Below are 14026 nucleotides of genomic sequence, written 5' to 3' on the forward strand. Positions count from 1 at the left end.
CACACTCGGATCTTCTGATAGAAAATGTAACTGAAGGTTTCTATGTTTTCACTCTAAGATTGTTGTCTCCTCAGGGCAGCACTAAGCAGTGTGATCCTGAAGGACTTGCCTTCTTGACACTGAGCATGCTTGTACAATATGAGTCCTCAAAACACCTCAGTGTTGTTTATGAGCAAAGCGTTTCTGGTGACTCTGCACCGAACAACCCTGTCCAGGGGATGGTCTGTGAAAAGCCCTGGTTTCCTGCAGATACATCTCCTTCTGACCTCATGTTTTTTGCCCCTTCTCTGTGGTCCTGCTGCAGAAAAAGCCCCTAATCATCCTGGGGAACTGGCAGTCATGCTATTAGACACCACAGACCTGACTCTCAGTGTGAGCCATTAAAATTGCTTACAGATTCCAGACAGAGATCAAAAAGAAACCCAAGTGAGGGGCATGAAATAAATATCGACACAATAAATGGAAAAGATCAACAGAAGCTTTGATGTGACTTGTACAGGTTTAAGGGAATGAGGCCAGCTCACATTCTGGTGTCCAGGGAACTCAGCAGAGCCCAACACTGGAGGAGAAATGGGAAGCCACAGGGACGCTGAGGTCAGCTCCACAGAGAAGCTGGGTCCTCTCCTTCCAATGTCCCCAACTGGAATTTCTTCTCCTAGGGGCCACGCATTTGTGCTGAGTTCCACTGTCATTTATCTTGAAAGACAGCTGGTAAATCTAATCAGGGCTACATTCTGAGGACACACCCCAGCTGCAACCAGGTTTTAAATAGGGTGGAAGCACCAAGGGTGACACCTGCTGGCTACCCCTGTCAATGTGTGTGTGACACTGAAGGTGTGGACAGTGGATACTGGACTGGGAACACAGAGGCAGGAGGGGCACAGGCAGAGGGTCTGAGAGAGTGAGGATGCTTTGGTGTCTCCATCCCAGTCTGGGGGTATCCCCGCCAGGTGTGCTCAGGAGTCCTGTCTCTCATCAAGGGTCCGAGCTCTGAAATCCATGGAGTCTCTGCTGCAGACATGTTCTCACTGTTCTGTCCTATGGCCTGTCCTGAAGGAACCCTTGGTCAAGTTTTTTTTTTCTTTCCTTTGCATCTCCAATTTTATTTATTTATTTATTTTTGTATTTTTCTGAAGCTGGAAACGGGGAGAGACAGTCAGACAAACTCCCGCATGTGCCCAACTGGGATCCACCTGGCATGCCCACCAGGGGCAACACTCTGCCCACCAGGGGGCAATGCTCTGCCCCTCCAGGGCGTCGCTCTTCCGTGACCAGAGCCACTCTAGTGCCTGGGGCAGAGGCCAAGGAGCCATCCCCAGCACCCGGGCCATCTTTGCTCCAATGGAGCCTTGGATGTGGGAGGGGAAGAGAGAGACAGAGAGGAAGGAGGGGGCTGGAGAAGCAAATGGGCGCTTCTCCTATGTGCCCTAGCCGGGAATCGAACCCGGGTCCCCTGCAAGCCAGGCCGACACTCTACCGCTGAGCCAACTGGCCAGGGCTTCCAATTTTATTTTTACTTTGATAACACATCTCCTAGAAAACCTAGGGATCTGATCACCACCCACACCCTTAGGGGCCAACAGAGTTCCCTCACTATTCACTTAGGGATCCTGTACCCTGACCTCCACTGTTATTTTACTTTCAATATTAATATTAGTATAATTAACAACAATGTCATTGTTTTAAAATGGTCAGACATACTCAGAAATAAAAAACAAGTACAATATGCTACTTGGCAGAACTTTATTAATCTTGAAAAGAAACTTAAAACACAACTTTAATACAACACTTCATAAACTAAAGGTACAAAGTCATGGGAACACTTCCACCCTGTTTCCCATTGAAGTCATCCAGCTCACACAGTCCCACTCAGGACTGGTGGGGTGACTGTGTCTGGGTCACCATGCTGGGCCCTTTCCCATCACCCCAAAACACACAGGGCTGCCTGTTCACATTAATTTTAAGGGCTCTTTATGCAAGTAGACTACTTTTCTATAAAATGGCTTTAAGTTTTAAAAATACTATTTCACATGTTACTTCTATATACAAACTACAGTTCATAAAAATAAAAACTACCATTTCAAATATCACTTCATTAGCATAATTCAAAAGTTCATAAATTATAACAACTTCACATAACCATTTGACAATATTTACTATAAAAAGAGAGAAAAGTAAAAAAAAATAAAGGAAAAAATCCAATTGTTACTCCAATACTTGGAATAATGCCCATACACAGAATTTCATAGCACAACATCTTTATTATATGCAGCTTAAGTGTCTGTTTGTTGCTGATAACTTATTGGTTGCTTGCGTAACTGTACTAGCCAATGGGGTGAAGTTGCCATGGCTGAATGCAAATTGAGCGGGTCAGGGGGAAGGTGAACATTTGTTTGCATTGGCAATCATCTGCTTTTGAAACAATTTAAGGCTGAACGCAAATTTAGCATGTCAGGGGGATGGTGAACATTTGTTTGCATTGGCAATCACCTGTTTTACATAAAAACTACATCTTAATGTAATTTCTTTTAAGAATGCCTCCTAGAAAATACAGCACCGAAGAGGAGAGAAAAGGAGCTAAAGCTGAACAAAAACGGCTTTCTCGACAAAAAGAAACCACTGAGCAGACAAAGACAAGGCTTGCTTCAGTCGCAGAGCAAATGCGTCTTTCTCAGAAAAATGAGACTGATGAGCATAGAGAAACAAGGCTTGCCTCAGATGCAAGACAAAAAAGCCTGTCTCGACAAAATGAGTCCCTTGAACAAAGGCAGGAGAGAAATGCAAAAAAAAAACAAAAAACAAAAAAAAACGACAGAGCAATGCTGACCGAAACGCAAAAAGGATTAAAACAGTTTCAAATGGAGAAACTTTAATTTTTGAGCATTCCTCTGGTGACATGAATATTAAATGTGAACACTGTCAGTCCTTAAACTTCAAGTTAGAAACTAATCAATTTGACCGTGGCAAGAAAGGATTTTCTCAATGTTGCAAGTACAGAAACATTGTAGTTCCACTAATTGAAATGTTTTGTACAAAGAGATCTTTGACATGTAAATTAACATTTTATTATTTAAATCACCTTTATTTATTGAGCTAGTGGTGGCTCTTAAGAAATGTACCGCCAGTGGTTTCCTTCATTGCACTCTACTTTAAGCATTTAAGCAAGTAGAAGGGGGAAACCCCGTGGGACACTAAGCAAAGGGTGTCCTTGCCACCTGCCCTGGGTAATTCAGTTTGAATTAGCAGACACCTTTGCACAAATCATTTTAATTACAATTTATAATATCTAGAACAGCGGTCATTTTGTATGACCGCCGGGCTTTCTAGTTTTATATACACAACAAAAGATGCAGTCATTGCACGTGTTTGTCCCTGGCATGATCTGGGTCTCCACCCTCTGTCCACACAGCCCTGCAGGAGAGTCTCTGATCACCAGCAGAACCTGCTCCTGGTGACGTCCTTCCGAAGGTCAACAGTCAGCTCCAGGTCACTCAGCCTGGAGAACAAGTCTTTGTGTTCCGGGGTGTCTCACAGGCCATTGCTCTCTTCAGAGGAAGAGGACACCTGAAGTTCTTCACAGAGGACACTCAGAGGGACCCGGGTACAGGGTACCTCTGCCTTGTCTTGGACAGGCAGGCTGTGACCAGGAGGGGCTGGCTTCTCAGCAGGAGGGACAGAGGGAGCTGTTATAAACCTGGAGCTCCACAGACCCCATTCTGACCTCATGAAGACCATGCAGAAAGGCTGGCCGGAGACATAGGGATTCAGTGTCACCTGGAATCTGTGGCAGGCCAGGACAGTCCTGAGGAGAGGGCCTTTAAGGGGAGGCGTGCCATGGTGCTGTCCCTGAGCAGATGTCAGGCTGGGGTCCTGAGGTTTCCCTGCAGGTCTAACTCCAGGGGGACGGACTGGAGGATGGACAGCCTAGGGAAACCCCACATCTGGTCCCTGCAAGCGCTTCTGCGGGGACAGGCAGGGGCTGAGTCTGGGCTTCTTGTGGGAGTTCTGGCTGGTCTGGGTCAAGGTCTGAGCAGCACTCCTGCCAGGAGCCTGGAGGCTGTGTTTGGAGTCCTGGACCAAACTGTGTGTGGCCAGATGCCTGATACTCAGTGTGGTCACGTCCAGTTTTCTGGTCTGTGATGCACTGGTGAGACTGGGGTCTGCAACACATGTGCTCTGGGTTGTCTGGATGGGCGTCGGCCTGTTCAGAAGCAATCAGAGAACACAGCACACAGATTACATGTTAGAATCACACACCATCTAGTACAAAATAAATTTTAAAGTGTAAATCAAAATCCAAGAACTTAAAACAAGATATAGACAGTAAAGATGCCCCAGCAGTTCATGGAAAGGTAATGAGCTCCCTGACCTCAGTGCTGATCAGTATAAGGATGTTATAAAGTCCCCTTGATATCTTTTCTGACAACATAAAAAAATCCAAAAAAGCTTCTTACCAACGCTTCCTGTATTGATATTTGTGCATGACACACCCTTTTCATCCCTTCCAAAAAATAAACACAATCGTGGTGTTTGGAAGACCATTTGGGGTATTACAAGTCGGGGCAGGAGATTTGGAAGTAAGAATCCCGATGGCAAGATGCCAGTTGTCCCCTAAGAGATGGGCCTTTGGAAGCATTGAGCGAGGACAGGACAACACTGCCCCTAGCCTGCTGGGAGCAGACAAGTAATGGAAAGGCAACATCAGAGCCACAAAGAGCAATGACACAGGGACACTACACTCTAGAAGTCATGTGGGTCCACACTGAAGCTTACACTCCCCTCACACGGAAACCATTGTGGAAAGTCAGAGTCATCCCAAAGGGGAAAAAGACTGGAGAAGGGGGATACTCACCCTTACATAGTCACAGGTTTCTGTCTTATCCTTGAAGGAGTGCTGAGGCCTCACGGGGGGTCTCCTGGGAAACCTCTGGACCAGAGCCTGTCTCTGCTGCTCCTTGTCCCTGCAGGACATGACAGGTGAGTGAGAGTCCCTGCATTTTTCATTCCCAATGGAGAGAAACCAATCAGCATTCCAGGCCTCTTGCCTGTGTCCCTGTCATCCAGAATGTGAGGCCCAGATCATTACCAGACTGGACTTCCCTCCACTCAGACCTCTGTCTCCTCCTGGGAGTCCTCCACGTTCTTCATGAAGGTATTCCGTTTGTACTTTGTTGCCTGCCTACCTGCCCTTGCAGATTCCCAGTGCGGCCTCCCCCGCCCCTCGCTCCCTTCACCCCCAGAGCTCTCCAGGAGAACAAACACCCGTGTGTGACCCCTGGAGGACAGGGCAGCTTGCTCAACCTCTCCATGCCCCTGGCTTTGCCTGGACGTGGTGATGCAGACAGTGCAAGAATGCGGACACAGTATTCAAGGTCCCGCCAGAGTTTGGTCCCACCTCAAACATGCTCACCTGGAACTCTGCTCCATCTCCCTGGCAGCGCTGTTAGGGGGTCCTACAGCCTGTAAATCCCAGGGGATACATGGCTTGCAGTTCTCCTTCATCTACTTGGAGCCCAGGGGCTGGGGGGGGGCAGAGCCCCACCCCAATGCTTCATGGGACACCTGCCACTGTTTGCCTTGTGCCCAAAGGCCCCTCAGTTCTTGCACTTCACCTGTAGGGGGAGGAAGGGGTCATGTCACTGGCTGGTTTCTATGGGGATTTTAAGAACAGATTCAGTCAGGGATGTGAGTATAAGTTATGCAGAGGGATCTAATCACGAGATCACCAGGCACCAGGATAATGAAGATGTTAGGGTGGATTCTGAGACTCATCTTAGTTATGGGGAAATACAAGAAAGACAATTGGAGGACTAAGTGTGATTACATACACACAAATAAAAATACATGGACATGTAACAGCTGGATGTGACACTGAAATGTGGTTGTTGGTCTGAGATGCAGAAACATCTGCCTCACAAGCTGTTTTGTGTCCAAATATTTTTACTGAGGACATCACAAGCTCTGTGGTCCTTGGATGGAGGATGGGAACTCAGTTCTGGGCGCTGAACTAGCCAGGTCCAAATCCTGAGTCTGTTGTTCATGTCAGCCCCCAGGTCTTTACCCTGCCATGTCTACTCACCCTGGGATCCTCCTCCTTGGGTTGGGGAGCCTTGTGTGCCACTGGGGCCCTCTGTTGCTTCTTCCCTCGCTGGGCTGTCAAGGGTCTGCAGGGCCCATGCTGGGGGGAAGTACCTGCCATCTCCAACTCCACCTTTAAATTTTAGTTCTGTCTTTCTCAGCTATGGAATTAGAAAATTCCTGAGGAAAGAGAGAGAGAGAGAGAGAGAGAGGGAGAGATAAATACACTCCACATTTCTAATCACACATAGAAAACAGTTCCTCGTTGACCCTCACTTCCACATGGAGAAGATGGGACAGTATGATCACTCAGAAAAACCACTGTGTCTCCCTGGGAGACCTCATTTCTAGACCTTTGATCATGGTCTCATAATTACCGGGCCCCTGGGCAGGACTCTAATAATAAACACCAGGGGCTCACCTGGTGAGTTTGAATGAGTCATTTAGGGGAGTTTGATTATGTCCATCCCAACCCATCCCAGCAGGACAGAGCAAGACAGTATTTCTGAGACTGACACCATCATCAGTGCTGCAGGAATACTGGGCCCCCCATGTAGAAGAGAAAAATTAAAGTATGCTCTCCTCTAAAATGTGAAGCTCCCAGGAACAGAGAGGAGGGAACTTCCAAGTACATCTTCTCTGAGGCAAAGTTATATTCTCCTCTCCTAGACAAGGAGCTTCACAGATCAGGGTCTGGGCTATTTATTCTCTTTTATCTTTCTATCTCCACTGCCTAAAATTAACCAGTTTGTAATTAATGTGAAATAAGTGTGTTAGAACTGAGTCTGAAAAAGAGTCATTTTGACTTTACGTGCTCTTAGCCTTGTCCACTCTGTCTCCATTACAGTTCACTCACTGACTCCCACCATCTCAGCAATGAGTCCATTTCATTTGGAATTTACTTTTGTGGTTAAATTACCCTTTGAAAGATGTCGACTTTCTCTGTGCTCAGATTTACTATGAAACTTAAGGAATCCTCACTTCTCTGCCTAAAGCCCCATCACTCCCTAGTTTTCCATTCCCTACTCTATGAATTCTATAAGGACCCAAGTGACAGGAAATACCTCCTCCCAAAATATAAACTAAAATAAAATTAAGGAAACTTACCTGAAATCCACCTGTGATCCTCGGGTCAGTCAGCAGATCCTCAGAACACTCACTGAGGGAACTTCTCTGCCCGAGGAAATGAAGCTTCCAGGGCAACTGAGAACTGGTCACTGGGGGCATTTCCAGTTCTTCTGACCTTTAAGTTGGTTGAATATCAGGTGACATTGGGAGTGACCATGCAATTAGCATAATGACCATGGAAGGAAGGCAGTCTTGCAGGAATGCCCTGTCCTTGGTCCTTTACAGTTCTCAGGACTTTTCATCTTAGATGCACTCGTGTGCTTATGGTCAGGAATCTGTACCTTCTGAGTGGTCAGATGCATGTGAGGTGAGCTGTGTAGTAATGCGCTGAGGATCGCGTTCTGCGGCCCTGAGCCCCTCCTCACTCTGTGCAGCCATCACAGTCAACCTCTCTCGGGCTTGTCATGTTGTCGCACTGCAGCTGTTTCTATGACACACTAGTCTTCTCCTGTGTCATGCAGACCTCCTGGCCCCCACTGAATGCAGACCCTGCCTGCCACTGTTGTCCCCTGTCTCAGGGAAGCTGACCGCTCTAGGGAATTCACGGGGAAGGAGCCCACAGATCTGTCTCTTTGGGAATGGCTTGTTCTGCACTTTGCCTGGTGACTCATGCTGACCTAGAGTCACCCCCTGCGGACAGGTGGTGCTGTACTGCCCACCTGCACAGCCTTCTCCCGTGGGTGGATGCGGCCTCCACTCCTGGGGGGTGGTGCCAGATTACTTCTGCCTTTTCTCTTCCCTCTGCCAGGGTTGGGGTTTGATTAAGAGACTTCATGGACGGAAACTCTCATTACTCTATTGGGGCCATAGGTTGGCTCATGGACCTTCCTGGGCTCCAAGGGGCTTCCACAAGCCCCGCCCCCTCTGGCTTCTGCCCAGGTGGGGTCTCCTTTTTTTTCTGTGGGCACTCAGGGGTAGGGGGGGTCTGCTTTTGGAATGTGCATTTACCTGTCTCCCAGTGTCCTTCTAATGTGCATTTGTTATTTGTTGGTGAACCTGCCCCCATGCTGACTGTGCTAAAGTCCCTGGAATCCGGGCCCCGCCCTTGGGTCCATCGTGTGAAGGCGGCGAGGCATGCAGGGAATCCACACAGGTGGCATGCGCCCAGCGGGCCAACGCCAAAGTTGCCTGTGCCTTTTCTTACATCATTTGCCTGTAGTGACACGCCGCCCACCTGCCTCCTCCCTGGACGGTAATGTCCACTCTCAGGACCACCATCCTGTGCATGAGGGTCCCATGCTCTGTCTGAAAAATGAGTACCTTTTCCCCCAGGAATTCTCCAAGGCCAAGCTCACCGTGTTGGTCTCGTTCTTTTAATTATTAATCGTTCCTTAGTCTCCTCGCCACTTCAGAAAGAAGCTATGAGCACTTTGAATGCCATGAACAATGTTTTCTCTTGAAAATTTTCCCCAACTCTTGACTATGTATTGACTACCACTTAATTAATGCCACTTATTTCAATCTGGGGTGTTTTACAGGATTTTGTCCAAAATATTCTAGGTAGGAATTTCTTTTTCTTTTTTTTTTTAATATTTTATTTATTTATTTACTTATTTTTAGAGAGAGGGGAGATAGAGAGAGAGAGAGAGAGAGAAGGGGAGGAGCAGGAAGCATCAACTCCCATATGTGCCTTGACCAGGCAAGCCCAAGGTTTCAAACTGGCAACCTCAGTGTTCCAGATTGACGCTTTATCCACTGCACCACCACAGGTCAGGCCTCTAGGTAGGAATTTCTAATTGAACCTTGTTTTGGCTGCATTGTGTGTTGGCAGTCAACATGTTCTAGTTTATCTTATATACTCATTAAGTATATGATATACAATTTTGCTTCATACATACTCTGTACTGAAGGACATGTTTATCACTTATAATGTGATCACACCACTACATCTAGAGTGTTTGCCTTTGGAGTTTAGGTACAATATGGTTGTTGGTTGAAGGGTAGCATTGTATCTCTGAGGATAAAATGAAAAAATCCCATTTATGAGAACTTTCATTTTGCTTGGGGGAAACAAATACAGTTAATAATTAAAACACACACACACACACAAAACACAGCTTTAGAGGTGGCTGATGGGATTAGGCATTTATCCCCTTGCAGCCTTATTATCCCAGCAGCCCCTCAGCAGTGGTGGGGCAGGAGGAGCTATGGTAGCATCTGGGGAGAATAGAGTCTGTAACCTCAGGAATTAGCTAAGATACAGAATGTGGCCTGGAATTCACTGCTTTCCCCCACAACTCACTTTAGAGATTTTGAAACAAAATTCAGGGAGTGTTTTGTGGCCCAGGTGGGCAGGGCTGCCTGTCTCCTGTCAAGAATTGTTGCTAGCCACAGAGATATGATCTGGAGGTCTCTGATCCTGCCCCATGACCTTGCATAAGCAGGGACACACACTGAGAGAGCCAGCACCAGAGGATGAAGGTCACAGCTGTGTCCCCACCAGGGCTGACAGGGAGACAGGAGCACTGGAGGGAAATGGATGAGGGAGGTGGGCTCTGTAGGAAGAGCTGGTGGAGGAAGGGCTGTGAGCACCTGGGGTCTGGGTCTCTGTCCACAGGCCCCAGGCACAGGCCTGAATGTGTGCTCAGAACCACGAAGGGACACTGGGCACCACACTCAGCTTCAGCACAGATTTTATTGTTCTAATATCAGCTAGTATTGCTATATTTACAAGATTTAATTTCTTTCTTTTTTTTTTCTGTATTTTTCTGAAGCCAGAAATGGGGAGAGACAGTCAGACTCCCACATGCGCCCAACCAGGATCTAACCAGCACGCCCACCAGGGGGCGACACTCTGCCCACCAGGGGGCGATGCTCTGCCCCTCCGGGGTGAGGCTCTGTTGCAACCAGAGCCACAATAGCACCTGGGGCAGAGGCCAAGGAGCCATCCCCAGCGCCCGGGCCATCTTTCCTTCAGTGGAGCCTCGGCTGCGGGAGAGGAAGAGGGGGAGGGGTGGAGAAGCAGATGGGTGCTTCTCCTGTGTGCCCTGGCCGGGAATCAAACCTGGGACTTCTGCACACCAGGCCAATGCTCTACCACTGAGCCAACCGGCCAGGGCCACAAGATTTAATTTCTTGCAAAATTGTACTTTAATATTGCCAGGTCACTTTACTTTTATACAATTTATGCCACAAAATTATAATTAGGTAATTTCTGAAAGTCTCCATTCTTTGCAGAGTTTTATGTTAAAGGATTCACTTACTAATTTTCACATGCACACTCGTATTTTCTCATAAAAGATGAAACTGAAATTGTCTCTGCTTTGATTCTTAGATGGCTGTCTCCTCAGGGGGGGACTCTTAAGATTGACTAAGCAGTTTGATCCTGAAGGACTTGCCTTCCTGATGCTGAGCGTGTTTGTACAGTGTGAGCCCTCACATTCAGCACAGCCTTGTTTAGGAGTAAAACATTTTTGCTGATTTTACACTGAATGACCCCAGCGGGGGGTGGGGGGACAAGGTTTGTGAGAAGTCCTTGGTTTTCCTCCAGCCATGTCTCCATCTGACCCCATGTTACTGTTAGTTCTCTCTGAGATTCTGGTGAATAGGAAGGCTGGTACTGGGCTGAATGTTTTTTAAGGGTGATCACGGACTTAGGGTTTCCCATATATGATGTTTGTTCATATTACAAATATATTATAAATGAAGCATTACAGGTTATCCTTTCTGCAACTATTTTTCAACTGCATTACCGGTCTGGAGTTGTTGCTGTCACCATCAATATCAGTACATTTACACTGAGTTCTGTCTGAGAGCAGAAAAGGAGTGAAGGCTTTCGCATTTGGGTACCATCCCTACGGCCGCCCTCATATATAATATGCTCTCTGGACTGCGATGTATGACGACAAACAGATCTTTCACATTGCTTGCAGAGTGTTTCTTCAGTGCGTGTGTCTGCTGGTGCTTTCTAATGCTAAAGCTATGATTGATGTTTCTTCCACAGTCTTGTCCTCTGTAGCACCATGTCCTTCCAGGTCAGAATGTCTCTGAAGGCTTTCATAATTTTTTTTCTAGTGTTGGGTTTTCTCGTGCCATCTAAAAGCAAAGGGATGTGTGAAGTCTCTCCCGCACAGCCGACAGGAATATGGCTGCTCTCCAGTGTGGATCCTCTTGTGCCATCTAAGGTTACTGTGTTGAGTGAAGGTGTTCCCACACCACTGTCATTCATATGGTTTCTCTCTTGTGTGTGTTCTGTTCTGCCATCCAAGTTCAGAACCCTGATTGAAAGCTTTTCCACACAGGAGACATATATGTGGTTTCACTCCCAAGTGGATTCTCTTGTGATGGCTAAGGTTACAGCTATGACTGAAGGCTTTCCCACACTGGTGGCATTTGTAATGTTTCTCCCCAGTGTGGATCACCTGGTGTTTTCTAAGGTACGATCTTTGATTGAAAGCTTTCTTACATATGTGACATTCATATGGCTTTTCTCCTGTGTGAGTTCTCTCATGTCGTCTAAGGTAAGGACTTTGACTGAAGGCTTTCCCACACTGCTGGCATTCATACGGCTTCTCTTTGATGTGCATTCAATTGTGGTTTCTAAGGTCACAGCTTTGAACAAAGGCGCTCCCACAAAGATGGCATTGAAATGGCTTCTCTCCAGTTTGAATCATCCTGTGTCACCGAAGTTTAAAGAAGTTGCTAAAGGCTTTTTCAGATACATGACATGCGTTTGATTTGTCTCTGGTGTGAGTCTGATTGTGTGTACTGAGGGAGGACTCTTCACTAGGTGACCTTCCACACTGCTGGTTGACATCAGGTTTCTTTCCCACATCAGTTAAGAAACACTGTGTCAGGGCACATTGATGAGTAGATTCATCATTCTGTTCAGTGAGTTCGATAAAACCCTCTGGAGGGTGAGATCTCTGCTTTGTGGAAAGAGATGAAAAGGTGTTAATTGTTTGTCTATATACATCCATGCATTCATTTCTTTACGAAGAAATCCTAGATTACCAGACACTCATTCTGTGCTGAAAATATTTCCAAAATTAGTTGTACACACATTTGCCACTCCCCTGCGGGCACAAATATTGTCTATTTTGTAGCATGCCACCCACAGAATATCAGATACATTTGGAAAACTTTAGTTTCTTTCAATGATTAGTAATAAAAAAATTTTTATGACATAGCCTTTTTATAATATCTGAAGATATTGTTTTGGCTCATGTTAATTTCTTCACTGATTTTAAGCTATCCAAAATATTTTCTTGGAAAGTGCTAAATTTCAATAAAATTATATTGTTACATTCAGCTGTTTTGCTTAATGGCTAACTTATCTCATTGCCACATATGATTACACATGGTTAAGTGTTACACCCCTGAAACTTACCATCAGCATCATGGGAAATAGTCTCTGCTTGCATATCTGTTGCATGAGTATCATCTCTTGTTTTCTAAGGGGATTTCTTGTGCCTGAAATGTTCAAAAGGTAATAAACTTTCCCAACAGCGTTAGGGAAATGGAAATGTAGAATTGCACCATAATCAATATGAACGGTTCATAAACTCACATTTTTTTTAGGGATAACATGAAATGAAATATTTTACATGTCAAAAACAGTTTAAAAGTCATTGTTAGTTAGAAAAGTAATCAGAATTGGCCTTCACCAGTTGGCTCAGTGGTAGAGCATTGGCCTGGCATGAGGGAGTCCCGGGTTTGATTCCCGGCCATGGCACACAGGAGAAGCACCCATCTGCTTCTCCACCCCTCCCTCTTTCTTTCCTCTTTGTCTCTCTCTTCCCCTCCTGGAGCCAAGGCTCCATTGGAGCAAAGTTGGCCCGGGCACTGAGGATGGCTCTGTGGCCTCTGCCTCAGGTGCTGGAATGGCTCTATCTAATAGCAGAGCAATGCCCCAGATGGGCAGAGCATTGCCCCCTGGTGGTTGTGCTGGGTGGATCCCGGTCAGGTGCATGCGGGCATCTATCTGACTGCCTCCCTGTTTCCAACTTCTGAAAAATACAAAAAAAAAAAAAAAAGAAAGTAATCAGAATTGAATTATGAAAAATGGAGAGTGATCAGGAGATGCTGGGTCACCATATGGCAGTAACACGTTGAAAATTGTGCATTTGGAGATCTATGCTCATAAAATTGCACTATCATCAAGTCCTGCACAGAAGAAGAAAAAGAACACTGGAGTCCCCCCTTAACCCCAGGCAACATCTGGAACATAGAAAACAGTGAAGGTTCTTTACCAGACAACATAAGTATTTTTTAAATGTTCAGTTAGTTATTAGGATTAGTAAGGTTCATTGGTTCCCCTGTTCTGTTCTGAGTGCTGGAGACAGAGCAGCAAAGTGGAATGCAGTTGTGTCAAGATGACATTCTAGTGTGGTGAGGAAAATAGAATGTAAAGAAACATCTTCCTTCCCAGCAGTTATGAGGGTGGTGAGAGAATCAGGGCACTGACCAGTGTGGGACAGTGGCGGCTGTTCTGTGTACCTGTCACCCTGTGTCCATGGAAGTGTCCACGCATACACACAGACACACGTGTTCACAGACTCACCCACAGAGACCAGGTGATTGACGCTCTCCAGCATCACATCTCTGTATAGCTTCCTCTGGGATGCGTCCAGCAGGGCCCACTCTTCCTGGGTGAAGTCTACAGCTATATCCTTGAAGGTCACTGACTCCTAAAACATTATGGACATTCCAGATTAAACAGAGCAGGTCCTGCCCATTTGCAAGAGCAGGGGGAGGTGACAGCCCTGAGGAGATGAGGGGGGATGGGCGCATGCCAAGATCAATCTGTGCTCCAGGTTCTGAGAGAATTGGTGTAATGTTAGGAAGGCAATTTGTTATTGGTGAGCTCCTGACCCAGGAT

This window comes from Saccopteryx leptura, unplaced genomic scaffold (assembly GCF_036850995.1).
Source record: "Saccopteryx leptura isolate mSacLep1 unplaced genomic scaffold, mSacLep1_pri_phased_curated manual_scaffold_17, whole genome shotgun sequence".
NCBI classification, from domain to species: domain Eukaryota; kingdom Metazoa; phylum Chordata; class Mammalia; order Chiroptera; family Emballonuridae; genus Saccopteryx; species Saccopteryx leptura.